The sequence below is a fragment of the Protopterus annectens genome, chromosome 9.part0 (assembly GCF_019279795.1).
Source record: "Protopterus annectens isolate FY-2018-M chromosome 9.part0, PAN1.0, whole genome shotgun sequence".
NCBI classification, from domain to species: Eukaryota; Metazoa; Chordata; order Ceratodontiformes; family Protopteridae; genus Protopterus; species Protopterus annectens.
Window position 1 is genome coordinate 707,938,338 of NC_056743.1, and position 26,186 is coordinate 707,964,523.

General features: G+C 39.9%; 1 protein-coding gene across 1 annotated transcript in view; it reads right to left on the reverse strand.

The window, feature by feature from the left end:
* Positions 1-26,186, reverse strand: part of LOC122811475 (H-2 class II histocompatibility antigen, E-S beta chain-like) — a 511,045-nt gene that overhangs the window by 214,600 nt on the left and 270,259 nt on the right. The gene's annotated exons all lie outside the window — the stretch shown is intronic.

The window sequence follows — 26,186 nt, forward strand, 5'->3', positions numbered from 1 at the left end:
CATTAAGTTATCCCAAATGTCATACTTGTCCATTTCTTTTTCTTCTTTGTTCCAAATTTTCAGCATAAATTTCCTCTGATTGTTATCTCGCCACTTTCTTTGCAGTTTCTTTAACAGTCTCACTATATTATTCCTTTGGCAATTTTCTTTCAAAATAGCTTCTGATTCCTCCTATTGAATTTTTTCCATAATTTCACCCCATGAAACATCTTTTCCACTCTCCAGCTCACTCTGTAGCAACAATTCACCCAAAGTACCATCTCAGAACCCTCCCAACTGGAGGGTTATAATACCACATCCATCCTTGTTTGAAACATTTGCTTTCTATGAAACAAACAAATTCTGCTGAAACAGCTCCTCAGAATCTTGTAGAGCTTTAAACACTGCTCTGGCATTCACCTCTGTGCTACCCATCATCTTAGACCTCCTTGAGTGCTATTCTCCCAACTTCCACTGTGATAGGAATGGAACTATCACTCTCCTAACAAGTAGTGGAAGTTCTCAGATGCACTGATCAAAGTTCCCCTAGTAGTATAACTACCACCTCAGGTCCCCTCCAAAAACAGGCTAATACCCTAGTGGGACTAACCTGGTCAACAAAAGGATAAATAAAATGTAAAATTTTAAGTGCATCAACTAAAGAGGGACATTATCAAATGCTACAAAATTAATTTTCATTTATAATAGTCACAGAAAGAAGACTTATTACATTAAAAGTAGAAATGTATAGTACTTTACTCTGCATAAGAATATTTCTGATGGTGTAATGCATAGATACTTTAATTAATTATAGTAATCATTCACAGACATAAAAAGAGTTACAACATTCCCATAAACTACAAATATAATCACATTCTTGTTAATATATGTTAACAGTATTTTTAAGTTTCATTTTTATACATAAGAGATCATTTGAAAACAAACATCTATGTAACAAACTGTCACATTCCCAAACCCTTTTTAGTATATATTTCTAGTATATGTGCAACAGTTCTTTAATATGCCTATCCATCCTATAGTATTAACTATAAATCTAATCTGAAACAGGTTGTTTACATTAGGATATTTTGAAATAGTTGTCACATAGCTGATGTATCATGTGTCACCTCTATGTAAAGCTATCAAAAGTACTTTCATACAGCTAGCCCACATTCATGACGAACCAACAGCAACTGCCTGAAACTCAGATGTAACCTCCCAAAGCCTCTGCCCTTAAAAACATTTTACATATCTATGAAAGTTAAACCAAAGTTTTTCTGCTAATACTATTGTCTCTCAAATCAGTTCTCAGGAAATACACTTAAGAATTTCCACAGTGTGGGTTGTGGACACTGTTGGCAAACAGTTCATAAAACCAATATCAAACAATATTTTTCTAAGGATCTTTTAATATTACTTCAAATCTACAGAAATGTATGCTTCCCACTATTAAAGGGAGTCAAAGCATCCTCACAACTCTACTACTTCCCCAACTTTCCTAGCAGGGGTTGCCATCATTGGCTTGGGCAGCCATGCCCATGTTTTCCTGGTACCAAATCTCTGCATTGTGATGGTTCTGTTTTCCACCCAATGCCCTGTCATTAGAGCAGGTGCATAAGCTGGATGAGAACTATCATCCTTGTCTCTCTCTCTCTCTCTCTGGACAGGAAATACCCATTTTCCCTAAGCACCCATCAGCTAGTTCAACTTGAGTCACCTGGGCTGTAGTCGGGGATGTATTCTTCTGCACCTTCAGTGCAGACTGTCCACAAATTCTTTATTTGATAACCCTGGGATTATAACAATACATACATGCATACATACAAATATTTCAACCATGGGCATTAATGCCCTTCTTGCTTGCCAATATACCAAAACATGTGTTCCCATAATAAATGTCCAAGCCGCTCTTAAAAAATATCTACACTAATACTTGCTTTAATGTAAATCGGTAGTCTGTTCCATGCATCAGCTGTTCTTTCAGAGAACCAATTAGTACACTTCTCATTCCTATAGAATCTTCTACATAGGTTATCTGATGATTTTCTAGTACTTTTTAATAACCCCAAACATTCCCAGAGGTAGTTGTCTCTAAATGCCCTATATACCTGAATAAGATCTCCTCTTAGATACCTGTAAGATATACTCTACAAGTTCAGATATTTTAGTCTTTCATAATAACTTAAATTTTCACATCCATGGAAGTCCTTGGTATATTTCCACTGTACTCTTTCCAGTTTACTCATGCTTGTTTTCTTATAAGGTTTCCATATTATTATTCCATATTCAAGCTTGGGTCTAATGTAACTAACAAACAAAGACTTCATCAATTCTGGTTTCCTAGATTTTATACATCTTTTTATACAACCTATAGATGTTCTTCGTGTTTCACTGTTGCAGTCATCATACTTGGGTTATCTGCCTGCAGGTAGCCCTCAGTCGGCCCGAATACCAGACACTTAGTATTTCTGTGTCAGTTGCTGTCGCTTCAGGACTGATGTCAGGTCATAAGGCAGGGGTATAAAAACAGGCAGCCAACGCCATTACATCAGTCTTTCTTGCCAAGGAGCCTGAAGCAGAAGCAGTTCGCACAAGTGCTGGTCGGCCACTACCTGAGTTTTCGTTTCCGAAATTGAATCATCCTGAAGTCTTCTAAAGCTAAGTACTCCATTGGGGATCCTTTTTTCTTGCTCTAATCAATGTCAGAAAAAGTTAACAATTGTCTTGCCTGTGGAAAGCAAATACCACACCGAGATTTCCATTCTTACTGTGTCACCTGTTTAGGCCCAGACCATGACGTACCTCACTGTCGGTTTTGTGCTTTATTCAACACCCTAACTATTCATCATTGGGCCCTTATTGTAGCTAAATACTTTCATTCTCGATCTCCATATTCTGAAATGGCTTCAGTAAGCCATCCGACTACCGATCTTCTGAAAAAAAGTAAGGATAAATACAGAGACAGACCACACAGGTCCAAAACTACCAACGACGCCTCCGTTAAGCTAGTCACCAGTTCGCTGGTACTCAGTGAGGCACTTTCACAGCCCCTGATGCCCGCTTTGATGGATACGCAGGCCACTACCAAGACCCGTTCAGAGTCTGGTATGCTGCAAGACTCTTCTATGACTATGGAACCTGTGGATGTCTCTACCTTGGATGGGTCCAGAGCCACTGTGCAGGCACTGGCTTCTGAGGAAGTTTTTCGCATTACCGATATTCAACACAAACCAACGACTTCTTTCACCTCTTCAGTTCTTTCTAAAACTACTGAGTTTCTAAGGCCAAGAGTATGAACTACACCTAAAAAATCGACGACTCAAACTCAAGCGCCTGCTTCCTTGCCACAATCTCAAATGCTTAAAATGGCAGAAGACCTGATCATGCTGATTAGGGGAAGCCAGCCTTCCCCTGCTAAAAGAAAAAGAGACCTGTCCCCAGCTTTGACTAAGAGTCCGATGACTCTGAGGTTTCTGAATATGAAGACATGCCTTTATCTGCCTATGAACATTCAGATGCAAAGGAATCCATTCCTTCTGCTTCCACTCCAGAAGATTTTTCTTTTGGTGAAACCCTACGTACTTTGAAAGAACAGTTCCACTGGGAATGCCAGTATTATCCTCAGTCAAAAAAGAGACTCAGGGAATTTTTAAATTTACCACAGCACAGACCCTTAGCTATCTCTCCTGTTCTGGATGTCGTGGATGATGTCTTCATGGAATCTAGTCTAACTCCTGATACTTTACCCCCTGCTCCAAGGAAACCAGACAGGTACTACAGAGTCCATGATGCTCATAAATTTCTTTTCAAAAATCCTACCGCTGACCCAGAGGTCATCTCCCAAGGGCCTAAAGGAATAAAAGCAACTACAGCTAAGAATCCCACCCCTTCGGACAGGGATTCCCGAGCTTTAGACAGATGGGGTAAGAAAGTATACACCTCTGCAACTTTCGCCATTAGAGCATTTAATTGTCAGTTCCACATGCTGAAATACCAGCAACATACTATGGAACTTATTATGCAAAAATTATCCACCTTTCCTGACTGTGCAGAAAATAAAGAATTACAGGAGCTTATGCATTCTGCAAGCCAAGTCAACAAGCATACCCTGCAATGTAGGTTTGATGCCCTAGAAGCATCTTGCAGGGCAGCAGTCACAGGTTCTGTACTTAAAAGGTATGCTTTGCTTAAGGAGCAGACCTTGCCATACCATGTCAAATCAAAATTACTGAACGCTCCTTTGAACAAGGACAATCTGTTTGGCACCAAATTAGAAGAGGTTTTAAAAAATATAGAAGAAAAGGCTAAGTCTATGCAGACAGTCAAAGATTTTTGCAAGTGCAGCCTCCAAGATTCAATAGGCATTTCCCCTCAAAACACTATTCCTTTCCAGCTCCCTCAAGGCCATCTCAAACTAGACCCAGGAGAAACAGACCCCCCCGGATTACAGTCTCATGGTATGCAGAGATCTAAACAATGGAGTACCTCCACTTCTAAAACAGGGAGTGCTAAGCCACCCCCTTACGGAAAGAATTTACAATGACTTCTCAACTCCTCTCCTCTGCCCAATTCCTCATGCCCCCTAGGAGGAAAACTTGCTCACCATGCAAAAAACTGGACCTCCATCACCAAAGATCGATGGGTCCTACACATAGTATCCCAGGAGTACAAATTTTATTTCCACATGCTGCCAACCCCAAAAGGGTTCCCAGACCTTCCACCAAACCAGTGGGCAGAGGCACAAAACCAAGTTCAATCCCTGCTCTCCACAAGGGCAATTCAGCCTGCTCCTGCAGAACAGATAGACCAAGCTTTTTATTCCAGACTTTTCCTGGTAGCCAGAAAAGAGGGCTCCTGGTACACAATCTTAGATCTATCCATTCTAAACACCTTCCTGGTGGTACCAAAATTCAAAATGCTCACCCTACAGCAGCTTCTCCCTATGCTGTCCAAAGATGCCTAGTTAGCCATCCTAGACCTAAAGGAAGCCTATCTGCACATCCCTATCAGGGATTCATGCAGGAAATATCTATGTTTCAGGACAGGATCTATGCATTATCAGTTCTCTGCACTTCCCTTTGGCTTATCCACTGCTCCCAGAGTCTTCACAAAATGCCTGGCTCCAGCCATTGCCTATTGCAGACAGAGAAAATTTCAAATTTACCCTTACTTGTATGATTGCCTGATTCAGGCAGACAGTCAGGAAAAGCTGTTGCAGCACCTGACGTTTGTAAAGGACCTTCTAACCTCCCTGGGGTACACTATCAACAAAAAGAAATCAAAACTAGTCCCCAGTCAAAAAATTGCATTCCTGGGAGCAAGCTTGGACAAAGCATCCCAGATGGCATTCCAGAAAAACAAGCCTATCTGACAGGCTACTTCACTCAAATGGCCACCAGATCCCAGCTATCCGCAAGGAAAATCCTGCAGGCTCTAGGGTTCATGGTCTCCTGCATTCTACTAATTCCATATGCCAGACTGCATATGAGGAAACTTCAGTGGTACTTAAAAAGTCTTTGGTGCCAACATTCTCAGGATCCGGAAACTATCATACATATCATAGCTTGTCTCAGAACAGAGTTTCTTTGGTGGGCAGCAGCATGCAACCACAACAAGGGACTTCCCTTTACACAACCCCACACCACCCAGACCCTAACCACAGACACATCAGACTATGCCTGGGGTGCACATCTGGATGGCTGGTGCATTCAGGGCCAGTGGAGCCTAAACCAAATTCACCTGCACATCAAACAAAAAGAGATGCTAGATGTTCAGCATGCTCTGACAGCTTTCAGATCCCTACTCTCACCAGGGCCCCTTCTGATAAAAACCAACAACACCACAATGATGTGGTACATCAACATGCAGGGGGGAACCCACTCTTACCCACTTTGCAGGCTAGCCATGACCTTGTGAAACACAACCTTGGCTATGCATATTCACCTGCAAGCTCAATTCCTGTCATGCAAACAAAACTCTCTGTCAGACAACTTAAGCAGAAATCTCCTGGACCCACATGAGTGGCAATTAGACCTCAACACCTTCAGCTTTCTAACCCAAAAATGGAGTACCCCAAAGGTGGAGATATTTGCCTGCCCCTATAATCACCATCAGGGTACCTCAAAGCAAGGCCTGGAAAGTGGATGCCCTATCCCTCCAGTGGGTAAACCTCTCAATCTATGCATTTCCCCCTCTGCCTCTTCTTACAACAGTACTTCTCAAGATAAGGCAGGAAAGACCAAGGGCAGTCCTGATTGCCCCAGACTGGCCACGCCAACACTGGTACCCACTACTGTGCAGTCTGTCACCGGTGCCACCATGGCACCTACCCCAGATCCCAACCCTCCTCACTCAGCAGGAGGGACAGATCTTTCATCTGCAACTGCAAACCATGAACCTTGCAGCCTGGCTTATTCCTTGAATTCTCCTCCACTGGCCAGCCTAAGCAAGCAGGGGTTGGATGTCATTCGTGAAGCCAGAAGACCCAGTACAAGGAAATCCTATGTTGATAAGTGGAAAAGGTATTCTTCCTGGATTTACTCTAAAGGAGAGGATACAACACAGCCCTCCTTACCTCTCATCCTGGACTACCTAGCAGACCTACTCCACAGAGGTCTATACTTCTCTACCATTAAGATCCATGACTCTGACATCTCTGTTCATTATAGCACTGAGCCACCTCTCTTTTCTCACCCTCTCATTAAACAGTTCCTGAGTGGGGCTAACAACTTAAGGCCACCAAGAAGAGCCTCCACCCCTGCTAGGAACCTTAACTTTGTGCTGGAAAAGCTCATGCTACCCCCCCCCCCCCCGAGCCTGCAGCGTCAGCAGAGTTACAATTCCTCTCTTGGAAAACAGCTTTGCTTCTGGCCATCACTTCAGCTAGAAGAGTGTTTGAGCTACAAGCACTTATGGCTGTGGAATCCTTCATTATTATTCATGCTGACAGGGTCTCCCTCAGGACTAACCCTACTTTTATGCCTAAAGTGGTGTTCAGTGTGGCTCTCAACCAATGTATCCATTTGCCCACCTTTTTCCTTAATCCTCAAAATAATGGGGAAAGGATCCTGCACTCTTTAGACATGCACAGACAGCTCAGATTCTACTTGGATAGGACTAAGCCCTTCAGGAAATCTGACCAGCTACTAGTCAGCTTTGCACCAGGGCAGAGGGCAAGGCCATATCAAAACAAACCATCTCCAAATGGATAACACACTGTATCCATTTCTGTTACAGACACTATGGGAAACCACCCCCTCAGGGGGTCAGAACGCATTCCACTAGGGCAACTTAAACCTCTACAGCCTTTCTCAGAGGAGTCCCTACCAGGGACATTCTGGAAGCTGCTACTTGGAGTTTTGTTCACACCATCACCAAGCATTACCACCTGCCTATCTTTTCCAAATCCAGGGCAGGTTTTGCAACAGCAGTCCTGCAGGGCATACTAGCCAGCCCCAACTCTTCTTGACTGCCTCCACCCATTCTTCAGCTTTGGGAATCAACCCAAGTGGGATGACTGCAATAGTGAAACACAAAGAACATAGTACAGTTGTGTACACTTACCATAAATATAGATGTTCGAGTGTATTCACTGTTGTAGTCCTGGTTTCCCTCCCTCCAGCCCCCTTGTTTCTGTCTCTCTCTCTCTCCTTCTCTATCTCTCTTACTCATTCCTTACAGGGCTATTGGTATTTACATTTTACTGGTGGTATTTTTCCCACCATAACTTAGCTCCCTATTTGGGGGCTCCTGACATTTGGGGCAAGAAAAACTGATGTAATGGCGTCAGCTGCCTGTTTTTATACCCCTGACAACCTGATGACGGTCCTGAAGCGACAGCAACTGACGCAGAAATACTAAGTCTTTGGTATTTGGGCCAACTGAGGGCTACCTGCAGGCAGATAACCCAAGTGTGAAGAATGCAACAGTGAATACACTCAAATATCTACATTTATGGTAAGTGTACACAGCTGTACTTTCTATAACTATCATTAACCAATTGGTTGACATGACTGGAAAAACTCATAGTTGGATCTACCCATATACCCAAGTCCTTAAATGAGTCTAGACTTTCAATCACTGTGTGCTACATTAAATATTCACCTTTAAATTTATGTCTCCCAAATCTTGTATGCTTAATTTTTGATGTATTTATCAGCATATTATTCTCCTGTACCCAAATTCTCAATTTAGTCAAGTTCTTTTGCAGACATGCCTTATATGTAACACATTTAATCAGTTTACCCAGTTTTAATTCATCTGCTTATAGACTGTAGAACAACCTCAGATGAAAAAGGCAGGTCTGAAAGATACAATCTAAACATGTAAGGGTCTACAACAGAGCCCTGTGGCACACCCTGACTGTAAGGATTTCACCTATCCAATTGCTGTATGATACTTGCCATGTTATGTTTATAAGCCATTCAGGTATCCATCTTATCAAAGGTATATAAATACCTAGTTGTTCTAATTTATTGATCAGTGTTTTGTGTATGACCCTGTCAAATGCTGAAGTTAAATCTATATAAATTAAATCACAGCACAAGTTTTCATTCATAGCTGTTATTAAATTGTTATAGAACATCATGTTACAGATGGCAATAGATCTATTTTTAACATATGCATGCTAATAAATGGTTTTAAGTCTCAACCAATTCAATATTACCTTCTCCATTATTTTTCCACAACATGAAAGTAGACTTAAGGGTCTATATGACTCTGGATTTGTCCTGCTCCCCTTTCCCTTAAAGACAGGTTTAATAAGGCCATGTCTCCAGTCTTGAGGAATCTCCACATATTTATATTACCTACCTAGTGAATAATACCTGTAATGGTACTGCAAGCTCTTGCTGAAGTGTTCTCAGGTCACTATTATTAATTCTGTCTCCTCCCTGTGCTTTGTCTGGATCCAGTTTGTGCAGTTCTTTTTCAATATAATCTAATTTGATTCCTGTATCTGAGGTTACCTAGATGTTACTAAGACAACTTATCGGCCCCTTTGTAGAGTCAAACTGTTTTGCATAAAATTTTGTAAATATATCTATAATCAGTTTTGTCTGAGAATAAATTTTAGAATCTGTGCACAGTTTGCTTATCTTTAATCCTTCCACATGTTATATATCTATAAAAAGGTTTCCTGTTAAGCTCCATATCTTTATATACATTTTCTTCAAAATGTTCTTGATCTTGTCTCACACTATGCTTAATTTGTTTGTCCAACTTGTTTATTTCTGTTTTTAAACTTGTAGTTCGACCTCTCTTCCATTTTTGATATTTTTTGTCTCTCATCTTAATCAGGTATCTTGTTTTTATGAAAATATATCCCCCCCTGATTTTATGTGCCTAGATTCTGATGCTAAACATTTTTTTTTTTTTTTTGCACTCAAACAATTTCTATTTCAAAACTTTCCACATTTTATCTGCAGTTTTTCCACTGAATATATCACTCCAGTTAGTTTTACATAGTGACTGTTTTGCTTCCATATAATCTATAATTAGCCTTCTGTGCATTGGTTTATATTTCAGTTTGGCAGAATTATCTAGCAACAAATTAACCTTGATAATGATCACTGCACATCAACGGTGGTAAAACCTGACTTGAAGTAACAGTAATTTCTTTAGGAACACAAACAATGTCTAATATGTTCCGTTCCCTGGTAGTTTTTTTTTTGCAATCCGAAGCAACTGTTGTTCCTGAAAATATGTTGTGAATAATTTCCTTACTAATGTTGTTGAATCAATGCTATTCCAGTCTGTTTCTGATAAATTTAAGTCCACAGCTAATATTGTTCTTCCCTCCTGTGTTTCATGCAAGAAATATAAGAATTCCTCTAGGTCATCTGCACTTGACTTTGGTGATTTATATACTCCAACAGTTGTTATATGTTCCAAGGTTGTCTTTATTGTCACAGTTGCACAGTCTATACTATTGATATTACTGAACTTGTAATAATCACAGGTCTCATAACTATATTTAATTTTCCCTGTCATAGCACCTCCACCTGATTTTTTGTAACAATGTCTGTTAAAATAAGAACATTTATACCCTGACAGAACTTGTTTCAAGTCATTGTTCTTTAACCATGTTTCACAAACAATAACAACATCAATCCTGTGGGAACATAGCAAATTTTCCAATTAAACAAACTTTATTATTAATGCTCCTGGCATTAACATCCATCAGAGATGCATCAAATGTTGCTATCTGTGAACTGTTAAATGTTTGACCTGGGAAAAATCCTGCCAAATATTCAAACTATCTGCTGCAAAAATCCTCTTCCCTGATCTTGACAAATGCATGCCATTCTGTCTGCACAGGGCCCTATCAGATGATTGAAGTTTCAAAACTTCGAAACTCATATGGTCTATATGATTGAATTTTCAAAACTTGAAACATTTTGAATGAAAATCGCAGTACAGCGCAGATTGGGAAAGTTGCCCTTTTCCTCAATGTAGTGCGATCTTGGGGTTGGTAAATTTAATTTGCTGGGGGTGTGGGGGGCACATACTGCCACATGGGGAGGTACATAGGGGCTTGCCCCTGCAAAAACATAAAAAAGGTTTCTTTTTCTTTTATTTCAAAATTTCAAAACTTCGATCATATAGTCCTGACCATATGAATTTCGAAGTTTTGAAACTTTGATCATCTGACATAGACCCATTTGAACACGTCTGCTGAAAACTAGGTTTAGATGCTCTACACATTTCCAATTTTTAAACAGGGCATTTTTTCCATGTAGGCATTTACCCAAATATCTTTTCATTCATGGTGATCTGACTATCCTTTCTGTATGTGACTTGTAAAAAGTAAGTCCTAACACCAGTACAAGCAACACTATCTAAGAGGGCTGTAAGTTCCCTACTAACAGTCAGACAGTCCTTGTGGATAAGATTATTTGTACTGACATGAATAAAAAAAGATTCATACTTTCTTACATTAAGGCATTCCAAGGATTTTCTCACATCTTCTATTTTTGCTCCTGGCAAGCATGAAACTATTCGATGTTCATTATATTCTCTGCAAATATAAGTATCAATTCCTCTAATAATAGACTTCCCAATTACAAGAATATCTTTTCTGACCAGATCTGAAGAATTTTCAACTTCTAATACAGTAATATTTGCTCTATCCATTGTTACAAAGGAATGATCTTCATCACCATTAGTGTTATTAATCCCACTGTTTTCATTCCCTATTAAATTCTTATCCAACTGGCTTTGTACAGTCACAGTTTGAGCTATGTAGTCAACATTTGCCTCTCTCTTCTTTTTTTCTTACAGTAATGTTCTTCAATCCTTCTATGTTCAGTTTTGATTTCTTCCTTTAAGGCAGCTCCTTGCCTCTTTTTTATCTTCACTTTTGGAAAAAATGACGCTTTTTTCTGTAGACTGAAGGTTTTCTGATAGAAAACATGTTATCATTCCCTGTAATCTGTGTTACATAACAAAGGAGTGTCCTTTTTAGTACACATTCTCTGTACTTTACAATCACTAATCAGGTTCTTTTTCTTCCTAATTTGTTGTGAACCTCTTCCTTTCTTTTCTTGTTTCCTTCTAAACACTCAGAATCCTCAGACTGCTGAGTACTTGCATCCAGAATTCCAAAGTTGTTGTCAGGGGCATCATCTTGTTTCATAGGGGTTGAATGATCTTTACATACAACAGACACATCATTTCCTAAATGTGTTCTATTTGCTCTTTGCCTAACATTTATTTCATCAGTCAAGTTCAGATGAATGCTACAGACTAAGAAATATGGGTAGGAACAGAAAGTTATAATCTATCTTAATAAATATGTAAAATAGAATTCCAAGAAACTGGATGATGGTTTATGAAGCTACTGTACAAACAGGTAAATAACGTATATGTTTTTGGCAGAACTATTCAGTGAATTCAAACAATTTTATTAAATAAGGGATGAAGATAATGCATCAGATGTGTTTTAAAATTAATATGATCAAAGGATCATAGGAAGTTCAAAGCTATTGAGACTTCTGACCTTTACATATCGGCAGTTCCTACCCAAGACTGTACCTCTCCTCTCAAGAAGGGCTAGCTCAGTCAAGCCTAGGGTGAATTTATGAATACCCATCCAATTACCTAAGTCTTATTTTTAAGGAAGGTTGTATATCACACTGTTTTACATGCAGGGGCATCTATTCTGGAGATAAGGGTGACACTGAGCCCCCCCCCCCCCACTTAGTTTTACTGATCTGCTGAGTTAGGCATAGATCCCTTGTTTTGTTGTTTGTGGAACTGACTCTGTCCCTATTACCCACACCGTGTGGAGGTCTGTCTTTTAGTCAATTTGCTATCCATCTTATCATATAAGGGTCTATTTGTAACAGATTTAGTTTATTAATTATGCTAGCATGGGGGATGATGTTAAATGTCCTGGCCACATCAAGGTAAGCTATGTGTACACTGTGACTTCAGTCAACAGCTTGTGTTATATTCTCAAAGATGCTTTCCAGATTCATTAGACAGAATCTGTGACTTAACCTGAAGAGATTTTAATGTCAGTGTTAATAAAGTCTGTTACAATATGTTCCATTACCTTACAAATGAGACAAATCGGGCTGACAGGCCTGTAGTTTTTGGTGCCAGTAGTAGGGCCATATTTATGGACTTGACATAACCAGTTCTGTAGGCCATATGTCTGGGACTGCGCATTAGCCGGGCTTAGGTTAAATAGTTTATATAGAGGTTCTGACAGCATGTTTTATCAAACAGCTGGGTATGTTATCTGGTCCCATAAACAAAGCATTCTTTGTCTTGGAAAATACTTTCAGTACATGTTCTTTAGTGATGATGGAGAAGTTGAAAAACTATGAGGATAACAGGGATTTTGCTATCCATTTCAGAAGTGCAATTTGCACTAAATTGATTTGTTAGTATATTGGCAATTTCCATTGGGACCGAGTAGGTTTTGTCATTTAGTATGAGTTCTACACACGGATGAGTGTTGTTTCTTTTTTTCTAACATAACTAAAGAATACTTTGTAATTGCTCTTGGCTTTATATGCCATCCTGAGTTCATGAGCTACTTTAGTAGATATAATGGTCTTTTTTTAAATTAGTAATTAAATTCCTAATATTTTCCTAGACTTGAGGGTGTTTTCATCTAATGTATAGTCTCGTGAGTTTTTCCCTTTATTGTAGATTTTATGTCACTGGACCACCCAGATGGTTTGCTTTCAAAATTCCTATTATACTTGGACCTAGATGGGACTACCAATTCTATACATTGATTAATGTGGATATAAAATTCCTTGGTGAATTGGTCTGCATGGGTGATGTCTTGGTGATGCTGTTATAAGTGGACTTCAAGACTTTAACATAAAATTTGAGGATATTTGTGTGGCTTCCTATGGAAAGGTCTGCACTCGAAATGCTGATTGCTGACAAGCCCCCCCAAAAATACTGAAAACTCAATAGAAGACGGAATCTCAAAGACCGCTCTTTTCCTTTAAACTTCCATATCTTCTCAAACTTACATATATGAACTCTAAGATCAGCATACCTCAGAGAAACGAGAATATTCCAAGATATGGCCATCTTAGACTTAATATATTTAAGAATGTGTTTTCAGCAATTCTGTCTACGTGTTTCAGGACTCACTGTAGCAGGTCCTGATATTTTAAATGGTTAATGATTTGTGCACTTGAAAGCTTTGAATTCAGATACATTGGTTTCAGGGAGGTTATATAGTTTGAGTGAAAAGACTACTAGCTTATGGTCTGTCTTAATTAGTAAGGGAGTTTCTAGTAGAGCTATGCATGATGGTGCTACATTTGTAAGAAACAGATTAGGACAATTTTATCCTCTAGTTGGGCTAGTAATAATCTGGTCCATTATTTTTTTTTTATTTATTAAGTCTATAAACCTCTGAGAATATCCTACTTTGGAGGTGTAGGTACTCCAGTCAATTGATTAGTTAAAGTCTCTCAGAATTATGTAGTTCATCCATGATGTTTAGAAACCTAACATAAGGTTCTGGAGACATGAAGGGGGTCCTGTAGCAAGCAATAAGCTTATAATTTACTTTGTTGAATGCGTGAGTCTCCGGAAATCAGTTTGGAAGTGATGTAGTCTTTAACAAATATGGATATGCTGCCACAGTTGCCACTGATTCTGAAGTTGTGGCAGTATGGAATAATTGCTTCTGGGCATTTAAACTAGGTTTCTTTGGTTACACGTATATGGATGCCTTCCAAATGCAAGTTTGCCTTAATGTCAGGCAGCTTATTGTTTAGACTTCTGGGATTGAGTAGAGTCACCTTAATTTGATCTGATTTTGATATTGATACATTTACTCCATTGAAATGCTCAGTAGCTAAATTTTGCCTAAAAGGCCACAATGGGGCATGAAAGGCTTTAGCCAGTGTGCAAAAGATTTTTATTGAGAGATTCCATGCCAGTACATACTGAATCCTCCATGACACCAGTTATTTAGACACTTGTTGAAGCCAGTCATCTTTTTTTTTTGTACCTAGGCATGATTCATGAAGGAGGGAGGACTCTACTCAGTATCAGAACCTTGTCTGCATTTGTGACATACAGAGTAGTCAGACATGTCACTCTGCATCCCCCTTATGGTATTTCATCCAAACTTATTCGCCCTCATATGCATAACCATGCTGTAGTTATATTTGTCTGGTGCAATGATCCTAAAGGCCCTTGAAATGTAAAACAAAATAGAAAAATCAAGCAGGTAAAAATATGTAAGGTCAAAAATGTTTTAACAACTTAAACAAAAAGACTAGATCTGTATTCACAGAAGAATTTTTTTTAATCAGCAAAAAATAAATAAAAAAACTTAAATTAAAAATCAATAATCAAAATCAACAAACTTTCGCTTCTGTAGCTTCATCAGGTTTTATAAAGGAACGGTTCCACTTGAAACCATCAAATGTTCAGAACATCAAAGTTCTGATCATCGAGACCAGAACATCAATGTTCAGAACATCGAAGGTTCAAAGTGAACCACAGAAAAAGAAATAAACATTCAAAACTATTTTATGCAGGGGGCTGTCTCTGCACCCCCATGGGGGCTGCCCCCACACACACCCCTACTTTAATATTCCCACTATGAGATCGCACTACAGTGAGAAACGGGAGATTTCCCATATCCTACCTACAATGCCAACACTCAGATGGCACACACACACACACACACACACACACACACACACACACACACACACACACACACACACACACACACACACACACATACACACACACACACACACACACACACACACACACACACACACACACACACACACAACATGCAGGGCACCTTGCTGCCCTGCATATGCACCCAAAAGTTAACATTTTTACTTACCTAGCACTTCCACTTTGAACCTTCGATGTTCTGAACATCGATGTTCTGGTCTCAATGATCAGAACTTCGATGTTTTGAACATTCGATGGTTTCAAGTGGAACCAAAGAAACATACCCAGTAAGAATTCAATCATAATCACATGATTAAAAAACATTGGTTCAAGTTACTCTTACCTAATTTATTATCTTAATTTTAATACTGGCTTAATACTATTTATCCCATTTAAACCTAGATATCTATTCATCCATATATATTGAGCATTTTTTTGTGCATGTATATAAATCACTCCATCAAACTTCTGAATGCATATTGCACCACTGAAATTGGGGAACAGTGTGTATCATCCATTTCATTTATGTGTGTAAATACTGCATTAGCACTTACTCTAATATCTGATATATGAGCACATATACAGTCTTTCAATTTGCAATTACATTTAGTCACACAGCATGCAGAAAAAGCTATGCACATTGCAAGACAGGCAATATTCATTGAGTTGTAATCTTCAGTCATTAAGATGTCTGAGATCTTGGGTCCTGAAAACCAACTCATTGTCTTCTGGTCTTTGTCCAGACTAGTGAGAGGCGAATCTGCGTGCCTCATTAAGAAGTCACCAGTCACTGATACAATTTATTTGTGGAGTGGTCTAGAATTGAGATTTTGTCTCATAACCACTTTTGTTAAAAAGGAGATGCTATGTGCTATGATGTCCGATTTTGATTCTTGCTGTAACTTAATCCTTACAACTCTAGAGGACATAAGTAAGGATTTATTTTACAGTGCCAGTATAACATTGCATTATATGTTAAGGCTACTTGCTTAGTATGTGGTGTGTTAATTGTCACAGCCTTTTTTTCTTGAGAATAAGGCCTCCAGCAGGTCTCTTAACTAATTGCACTTCTCACAGACTTAATTGTATTAGTAGGAGCTTATTATCTGTGATCTTAAGGCATTTGCTTCACTGCTTTGGGGTACCTAGTGCTATGAGGTTAGCAACAGAATGGAAACAAGTAGGCTGCCTTGCAATTCTGTCACAAGAGAAAAACAGAATTTAATTTCAAATGTTAGACCACTTAAAATGCATACACATTGCAGCTATTTACTGGAATTACTGAATACAGACATAAAGAAGTTTAAAAATAATATAGCCAGATGTTATAAAGCACACATTAAAATAATAGTTTTAGAAAAGTTCAAATAGATGCAACTCTAAATTAAAACAGGAAAACAAGAAGTAAAATAGCTAAAACAGATACAGTCTGTTAAAGTTAACATAAAAACAAATAATGAGAAATAGGAATTTTTCAGCCTCTTGTCACTGTTAATTATAAATCACTTATCTCTGTTGGGGAACAGAAAAAAACAGAATAGAACAGTGTCATCTTTTGTAGAATACTTATTAAGAGAGCATTATTATACAATGACTGTCCATTAACATTCAAAAACGAGCTGCTGATTGGTCACCCCAACTAACTTACCCATTGTAAATTGAGCATATGCCAATAGCAAAAAGTCCTGATACTTGGACATTCTTCTATTAATGTATGATATAACTAACTTTTCTTGACTGAAAAAAATATATAAATAAATAAAATTTAAAATCTGGACAGTCCAGTGGTATGAGAGAGATGGGGTGGATAAAATACTAGGACATTCAAATACATTATTCAAAACTAAAGAAATGTACCTGATTTTCCTTGTATTTTCTCTGTCACAGCTCTCTTGTACCTCCCAAGCATCCCAATTTCATACTTTATAAAAATAAATAAATGAATAAAAATAATAAAAATGAAGCAACAGAGAGCTTCCTTTCCCCATTACTTCCATTTGATATACTGCATAAGCATAGGCACATAAACCCCATATGCATGCACAGTACATCAAGAAAGCCCCAGGGTACAAAAACAAAGTGGAAGAACTCCATGGTACTGTTATACAAGGACATTATTTAAGAAAAATAAGTTTATTTTTCTTAAATAATGTCATTGTATAATAGCAATAACTCACAATAATGCTGGTTTACCCATGGTTGGCTTTGTATGGTGATGAGGGCTCCACACAAATAGTGGGTAAATCTAGCATTCACGTCATACCCATCAGAACACACGTCAATGCTAACCCTGTGTTACACACTGTATGCATGCACATATGTCTTACAAATACACCTGTCATAAGAATAACTTGGTAGCTCCATCTGCTACAGTTCTAGCATCTGTCACATCTAGAAACCCACAGTCCTGGCCCACAGCCCAGTGTATGGTATGACAATTACATGCATGTCAATACAACATAGGAATAATGGAGCCCTGCAATGTCCAACAAAACTGGTTGCTCCTACCGCAGTCACTGACACCCACAGTAGCACGTTAAAGCCCTGCAGGGTGGGACACATTTCACAATTATGAATATGTGTACTAAATGTTGACTAACACTCTCTTGATGGCACTATTATATAACACATGCACCACAGGCACATGCCTCACCTGGACTGTTGTGGGTACCCTCAACCAGGCCATGCTGTGACACAACTGACACTGCACCCTCACTGACAGTAACAGCTTGCTCTCCCCCAATGTCTTTACAATCCCTAGTCTGACTCCTGGCCAAAATGAAGCAGCTGTGGCCTGCTACACATGCAGCAGTATGTCCAACTTGCTGCTACAGACCTAACATTGCTCACAAACACCTAGAGCGGGGCATCCATACAACAGCCAAACATAAAGGGTTGGGGGGATTTTGAGGTTTTAAGGGACATGTCTCAGTCTGCCCCTACAAACATACACAGCTGATAGACCAGCATCAATTGTAGCAGCATGCACAGTCAGATAGAAAAGGATCTATGACACTCACATCTGCCTGTCTCCTTACTCACCCCAGAACACATTTACACAGTACACTGATACAGAATCTGAAAGTCTGTCAACAATGGCCAGACATACATACCTCTCAGCTGTACAGATTTCCACTGAATGTCCAGGTTTTTGGTTCATATTCTTGGCCTATTCCTCATAACATTTGTGATTTTCTTCCAAATCACTGGGATGAGATGAAGAATGAAGTCACTAAATAATGATGTACCTTTGAGTTTCAGACTTCAAATCCCTCAGAAAATGTATGTCAAAACAAACCCTGTTATTCTAGCAAATTTCTAAGTTTATAAGAGCAATATTTAAAATCTGTCCCTATTTTTGGTCCTTTGTCATCCCCCCATTTTGTCAGGCTTTGTCCAGATTTCATGTGCTAAGAGGTTGAGAGGTATCCAGACATAGCATGCAAAACGGTGGACATAACACATCAATCCAAACAGTGGACAGTATTTCCACCTACCTTCTGTGATGCTGTAGCTCCCACACCTCAATATTGTCCTCCTCACAGGCCAGGAAAAGGGGCAAGACCCACATGAAGGCCTTAATTATAGCACTGTGTTGCCATAGCATTGGCTAATGGAAAGGCAACACAGCTGTTCTGGATGCAATTAGCAAGCGGGAGACACAGATTGGTGCACAGGCCATCACCTGTTCATGAGCATTAACTACAAAAGGCAAGCTGCTACCAATGCTAAACAAGTCTGACACTTTCTTCATGAAGACAGACTGCAATTCTTTACAACACTACTTGTGGATTTCTTCTGACAGCACTATACCAGGTATGTCATACATTTATGCATGTACTGGAATACAGATGGAGGGATGCAGTCATGGGAAATGGAAATTTAAACAGTTCTCAACAACACTTCCTGGACTGACATGTTGGTGTTCGTCTACTGTTCAGCACCTACAGCCCTCCCTGATGCATCTGTCTGCAGTGACATAGATCACAGCTCTGGCCCCTAGGTCCCCCAGCAAGGGTCAGCTCACATATGACCACTACTGGATTGTCTGTTGTACAATGCTGACTGTGACACCGACAGCCAAGCTAACTGGGATGTTGTAAATAATCATCTCATTTGTGAATATTAATTTAATACATATGCTTGTCTTACAAATGTAAGAGACCTATATGTTATGTGGATATTAAACTGGTGTAGAAGTGTGTGTTGAACTATATGTTATGTACTGAGCTCATACCTCTCAACTGTCCAGAGTTTTGCAGACTGATCACATGTTTGCCTCATACTTCTAGTCATTTACTCATACATTTGTGTTCTGTCTGGCAAATCCGTGGCAAATCATTAAAGACTGAAGTCATAAAATAATAGCACACATTTGAATGTCAGATGTCATATCCTTCAGAAAATTCATGTCAATGCTAAACCTGGTATTCTATCAACTGTCTAAGTGTGTAAGAGCAATATTTATAAAGTGTCACTATTTTTTGTCCTTTGTCCCCCCCCCCCCTTATTTGTGCCTTTGTCCAGATGTATTGCTCTAAGAGATTGAGAAGTCTGACTGAGCTTCAGGAGTGTAACCACAGTGTACTGTACTGGCAAAGAACAGACATGTATATAAAGTATTACCTGTGCAAATGTATGTATTAATAGTAGAAGCTGGAAGCCTCAAACATACAGACATAAGTTGCAAAACTTCAAGTAAATAAGCTGAACTTGTTTTACGAATGTGTTATCTCAGTTTCAGTGCAGCAAGCAGACATAAATGACTATAGCTAGAGGTTTTTGTATTGTCTTGAAACATAAACAATTACTAGGTTGAAAATGTAAAAGTGTTTAACTGTGTTACGACTTCCAGTTTTACACAAACATCAGACAGATATGTACTTCTGACACAGAGATGTTAAAACGTATGTTAGTTGCTGTTAGCCTGGGATGTGAAGGCAGGTGACAAACACTGATGTAATCTGAGCTAACCCAGCATTAATGATGATTATTACTTTCAGACCTGTCTGAGAGAAAAACCTTTGCATGTTGTATGTGTCTTTCTGACAACATCCACTCATTTGCATTTGCCTTGCTAATAGTAAGGAAGTAGGGAAATGTAAAATCATTTACATATAGATGGGAATATAGTATATCTGTCTGATATTTGTCGGGTCTGCATTGCTCTGATTATCAGTCATCTCTGCATTTAATTTTGATTTGAAGCTCTTTATTTAAGATTTGATCATGTCTATTTTGTATCTTATTCTAGTATTACATTTGTTTAGTTTTAAGTTTTTTGTTTTGTTGGAGTTTTAAGAGTTCTTGACTAGGGTCAGTTAAAAAAAAAAGTTACCAAATAATTCCTTTGCCAACTGTGAACAGCATCAGTTAATTAGTGGAAGGAGCTGAGACAGCATTGCTCTTAGAAATATCTGTAGTTAGCTGAAGTGTTTGTGTAGTCTGCATTGTTCTGAGTATCAGTCATCTCTGCATTTAATGTTGATTTGAAGCCCTGTATTTAAGGTTTGATCACTTCTATTTTGTATCTTATTCTATTATTACATTTGTTTTATTTTAAGTTTTCTGTTCTGTTGGAGTTTTAGGTGTTCCCCCTCCCACTCACCCAATCCTTGTTGTGTTCTTAAATTTGGTGGCTTTTGAGTTGCCTGCCCTACTATAAATCTCATTTTGGACACTCCTCCCAGTCCCATCCCATCAGCTTATTCTACTGAGTAGAGAGTAGAGAGAGAGATCATTTGGGAAGCCCCCCCCCCATGGTTTCCCATACTTAAATTATTATGTTTCATCCCTTCCCACTTAACCTAAAAAAATAATTTTTCCATAATTGTGTTTCTTCCTACTTTACTTTATTTTGCTTTTGCCGCCTGTTCTTAAAAGTACTCAATTGCATTTATTCTGCTGCATTTATTATTGCTTGTTAGTAGCCTGATTAAATTGTAACTGTTATTCTAAGCCTTTGGTTTAAGCACTTGGACTTCAGGCCAGTTGTCTTACAGTAAGAATGTTTGTGGTCTGCACTCTTGTGACAGGAGAGGTAGCTTACTTCCTTCTAAGTTGGGCTTTGCTGGTTGAAGGCTTAGTGTCTGTTATGCTAAAAGTGTCTTAGTTCTGGTTTAAGCACTTGAGCTTCAGGCCTGTTATTTTACATTAAGATGGTTTGTGGTCTGCACTCTTGTGGGAGGACAGGGTAGATTATGTCCTGTTGAGCTGGAAATTGCTGGTTAAAGGCTTGTTGTATCTGCTTATTTGAACTGTTTCTTTCTGAAATTGGTGCACATTGTTTGTTGTAGCATAGACTAGATTCAGATCTGCTGAATCTAGCTTTGTTTGTATAGCTTCAGCACTAATCCAGGCCATCTTTTTTGGAGAAGGTTCCCCTGCACCCTAGTGGCAAGAGTCTGCAGTTAGAACTTGTCTGATTAAAGACTGCTGGAACAGGGCTCAGTTTTGAGCTTTTTTCATAGGTTCATAGGTAGGTACTAGGCTTTCAGCCCAAGGGCCTAAGTAAGCCTAGCCAACATTATTGGTTAATTTGTTTAAATCAGTTTGCTCGTGTTTGCTACTGCTATATTTAAGCATGTATCTGTTCTTCTGTGTTAAATTGACCTAAACAGAGCTTAAATATCTTTAGCATAGTCTGGTTACATGCTTTGCTGTATTCAGATCTGTTTGTGTGACTCCTGTGTTTCCTGCTATGCCATCTTGTGTTGGCCAGGGCCTACCTGCACTTACTGGAAGTAAGTGACCTGGTTGAAATTGGTTTGGCAAAGGGTGTTGAGCTAAGAGCTCAGGAACAAGGGTTGGTTGGTCAGTTCCAGTGTTTCTATTTTACCTTTGTTTTTGTGGTATTTAAACCCAGCATTTATGTGGGTTTGTGCTTGTTTGCCCATTGTACACCACTGTTGTGCTGTTTTAACCCTTTTCAAGGTATCTCAGTTGAATTTGTTCCCTTACAAACACACCTGTGTGAGTGAGGTCCTCGTCTGCAGCTACTGTATTAATTTTATCCAGCCATACTCACACCTATAGGTTCTCTCCTCAGATAGTACCCACTCTACTATCCCTGACCTCTGTTCCACAGATTCTGATAACCATGGATGGAAAATTTCCTGTGGTTTCTCCTGCTAGTCTGGTTGATATGGGCATCCTGAGACAGTGTAGCAACTGCCTTATGTACACAGGCAACTCTCTACTACTACCACCTAAGAACACAATATGTGAAAGATGCAATCACATTAAGGACATAGGATCCTTGCTGTCTCAGTCAAAAGTCAGTACATGATTGACAGACCATGATACTTTGTCAGAGATGGCATTCACCTGTCTCCCCTGAGCTTTAGGCTTCTGGCAAAGGCTCTTGCCTGCCCCATAGTGCCTTTTTTTAGGCAAAGTCATCAGCACAATATTACCAACATGAAAAATTCATATAAACGAAATTTAAAGGTCGTGCTACTAAATGCTAGGAGTCTTAGCATGAAACTGCACTCATTGCAAGCATTCCTTGCCCTGAAGGATGCTGACATTTGTGCAGTAAATGAAACCTGGTTCAAAGCTGTGGAGAACACACCAACCTTAGCAGGTTATTCATCCTACCATACTTTCAGACCCCAAACAGAGGACTACAAAGCCAAAGGAGGTAGAGTTTCAATATTTATCAAATATATACACACCTCCAGGCTGGTCAAATGGTATGATGCACAGGAGACACTCCAAGTGCAGTTAACTGTTGACAAAACACATATTCAAATCATAGCTAGTTACAGACCCTCAGCCATGACTCAGGACACCCACTCCACCTGTCTGGACTTACTTCAATCCATCAAGATTAAATGCTCTACCCTAATCCTGGGTGACTTTATCTACCCAACCACAGAGTGCAAGACCTATCCTAGCCCAAACATGAATGCCCAGAGAGTCCTTGACTTCATCAATGGCAATGCATTGGATCAGCTGGTCAACACTCCTATCAGAGGTGAAAATATCCTGTACCTGGTCCTAACCAACATGAATAGCCACTGTAGCACTCCTACAGTGTCATCCTCCTTGGTAAGATCCGACCATAAAGCAATCACTTTTGAAGTCACATCTCCCCTGACCCACCCCCCTGTCAGGGTCAAATGAAAAAACATTTCCAAAGCTGACTACAATCTCTTCAGAGCAGGTATAAGCAGCTTCACAGCCACCCTCTCTTCAGCTAGAATTAGCACTAATGTCCAAGCGCCTACACCAAAAAAATATATGAGCACCTACATAGCTGTATGGACCCAGCAATACCTGACAGGACCAAATAATTTTCCTCAAGGAAGAGTAAACCTGTCTGGTGGACAGCAGCAATAAACAAACTCTATAATAGAAGGAAAAAATTGCTTTCCAGGGCCAAGAAGGAGCAGGTACCAAGTTGAAAACAATCTCTCCTTTGTCTGAACAAGCAAATAAGGACACTGGTGAAATCCTGTAAAGCTAACTTAGAGTCCAAATTGGCCACATCCCCCAAGGACAATCACAAGGCCTTTTTCACATATGTCCGCAATCTCAAAGGCAACACCCAAATCTGCTCTGAACTGGTGGTCAATAACACCACATGCACAAACGCCATAGATATAGCCAACCTGCTGGCTATATCAGTGAAAACTTTACCCCTGTGTGTCCCCCATCAGTACACCAGGACATCCCCAGCACCTGCCACCCTCCCCTCATCACTATGGAGCAGGTCCTTAATGCCCTCTCAAAAGCAAAAAACAAAGTCTCCATGGGACCCGATAACATCCCTGCCTGTATCCTACATGAACTCAGGCATGGGCTCTCAGCTTCATTAGACACCCTATTCAATCACAACCTGAGCACCAGCTTCAACACAGCTGAATGGAGGACAGCCACTGTCATCTCTCTACACAAAGGTGGAGCATCCATAGGCCCATCAGCCTAACTAGTCTGATCTGCAAAGCCATGGAATTCATTATCATGGACCTTATAAACAAGGACATTGACAACCTCCAAATGCTTGACCCCACACAGTTTGGTTTTGTCAAAGGGAGATCATGCCTGTTAAACTTGATCGACTTCTTCAAAACAGTGACCAAAGCCATGGACGAGGGGAAGATGGTGCACAGTGCCTACCTTGACCTAGCCAAAGCCTTTGACACTATTCCCCACTCAGGCATAATAGATAAACCCTCCCAGCTAGGTATCAGCCCATATGTTACCAGATGTGTAGCTAACTTTCTCACTGATAGAACCCACTCAGTCAAAGTAGAGGAAGCCACATCTAGTAGTAGACCCGTAACGAGTGGTGTACCCCCAAGGATCAGTCTTGAGGCCTGTACTGTTTGGCATATACTTTTCTGAGATGCAAGCCAAAACCAGTGGTCTGTGGCTGACCAAGTTCGCAGATGACTGCAAGCTGGGTGCTGTCTTAAATTCCCCTAGTGATGTGAACATCCTCCAAGAGGGCCTTAACCAAACTAATGACTGGTGCCAGAAGCATGGCGTCAAACTGAATGCCAAGAAATGCATCATTATCCCCTTTGGGGAAAATGTCATCCCCACTACTTATAACATTAATAACAACATACTAAGCATGCAATCTGTTGTGGGGGACTTGGGCACCCAGGTTGATAGCAACCTGACTTTTGACCACCATGTTGCCTCCATTGTACAGAAGGCTTTTTAAATGGCCCACCTCATAAATAAGGGTATGCCATCAAGGAATAAGGTCATAAAATCCCTGTACTCCTCCCTTATCAATCCCATTATTGAGTACAATGCCCCTTTCAGCATATACCTTGCCAAGCACATGCAGCAGTTGGAAAGACTACAGAGGTTCCTGACCAGGAAAACCCAGTGTCTTAAACACCTAGCCTATACAGGTAGGCTAAAAGCCCTGTCCTTCTACTCAGTCTCATACAGAGTGCTCAGAGGTGATCTGTGTCTAGCATACAAGGCCATTTCAGACCCAGTCTTGATGGAGTTGCTACATATCCGCAAGACAAACTCCACTCCTGCAACCTGCATGCAAGGCCTTAATCTGGTCTGTGACATGAATAGAACTTGTTGGTAGGATAGATTTGTTTCTCAAAGACTCACCCATCTCTGGAATAGACTCCCTCTCCATGTCAAACAGAGTACCTCTATAGCTCTCTTTAAGAGGAACCTAGATGACTGGATGGGAAACAGAACATACACCCCTGGGATCCCACTTGTGTCCCTGCTGGACAGGGGAACAGGTGCTAACCTTGAAGGAACATAGGCAAAATTCTTGGTTTGCTTATAAGGGCCTCCAGGCCAATAGCCTAGTATCATCCTATGAACCTATTACCTTAGATGTTTGCTGTATTTATTTCAGACTGTCCTGCAATGTTGTCTTAAATTATTCCCTGTGAACCTGAACTCTGTAGTTACTGTATTGACTGAGTATTGTCTTGTTCTTTTATTACTTATTATTAAATATAATTAAACTTTGTAATTGTGTCTGGTCTGTATAGAACCAAGTAAGCTCCTGGTGTACTTCATATGTTATTTGGTCACACTGTATAGCCCACTCTAATAGCCTTGGCCTTGGTCACACTGACCATTTGGATAATAGGTACATCGCACAGTAGGATTCATCACCCTTTGGTAAGAGCCTTACAGTAGCTGATAAAGAGCTAGATTTTGGCAGTCAGAACTACCTTTAAGTGTGGGCAAAAGGAGTCATAGCTAGTAAACTTGTGCCAGCCTTTCCTGGGTGTGTGTGTGTGTGTGTGTGTGTGTGTGTGTGTGTGTGTGTGTGTGTGTGTGTGTGTTAACACAGTGGAGCATGACTTGCACTCATGCAGCAGTCCCAGCAATGTGGAGTCTGTGACTGCCTTGCATGCCACAGTGAGGTCACTCCTGAGGAGTATGTATGGCATCGGGTAGAGGGTTGGCCTTATGGCCTATAGGTGTACGGTAGATGTTTGATGGCCTCATATTCCCTGGTGGGGAACCTCTGTGATGTCTCCAGCTGCTGCATGTTCTGTGTGATGCAAGTGATAAATGGAGGA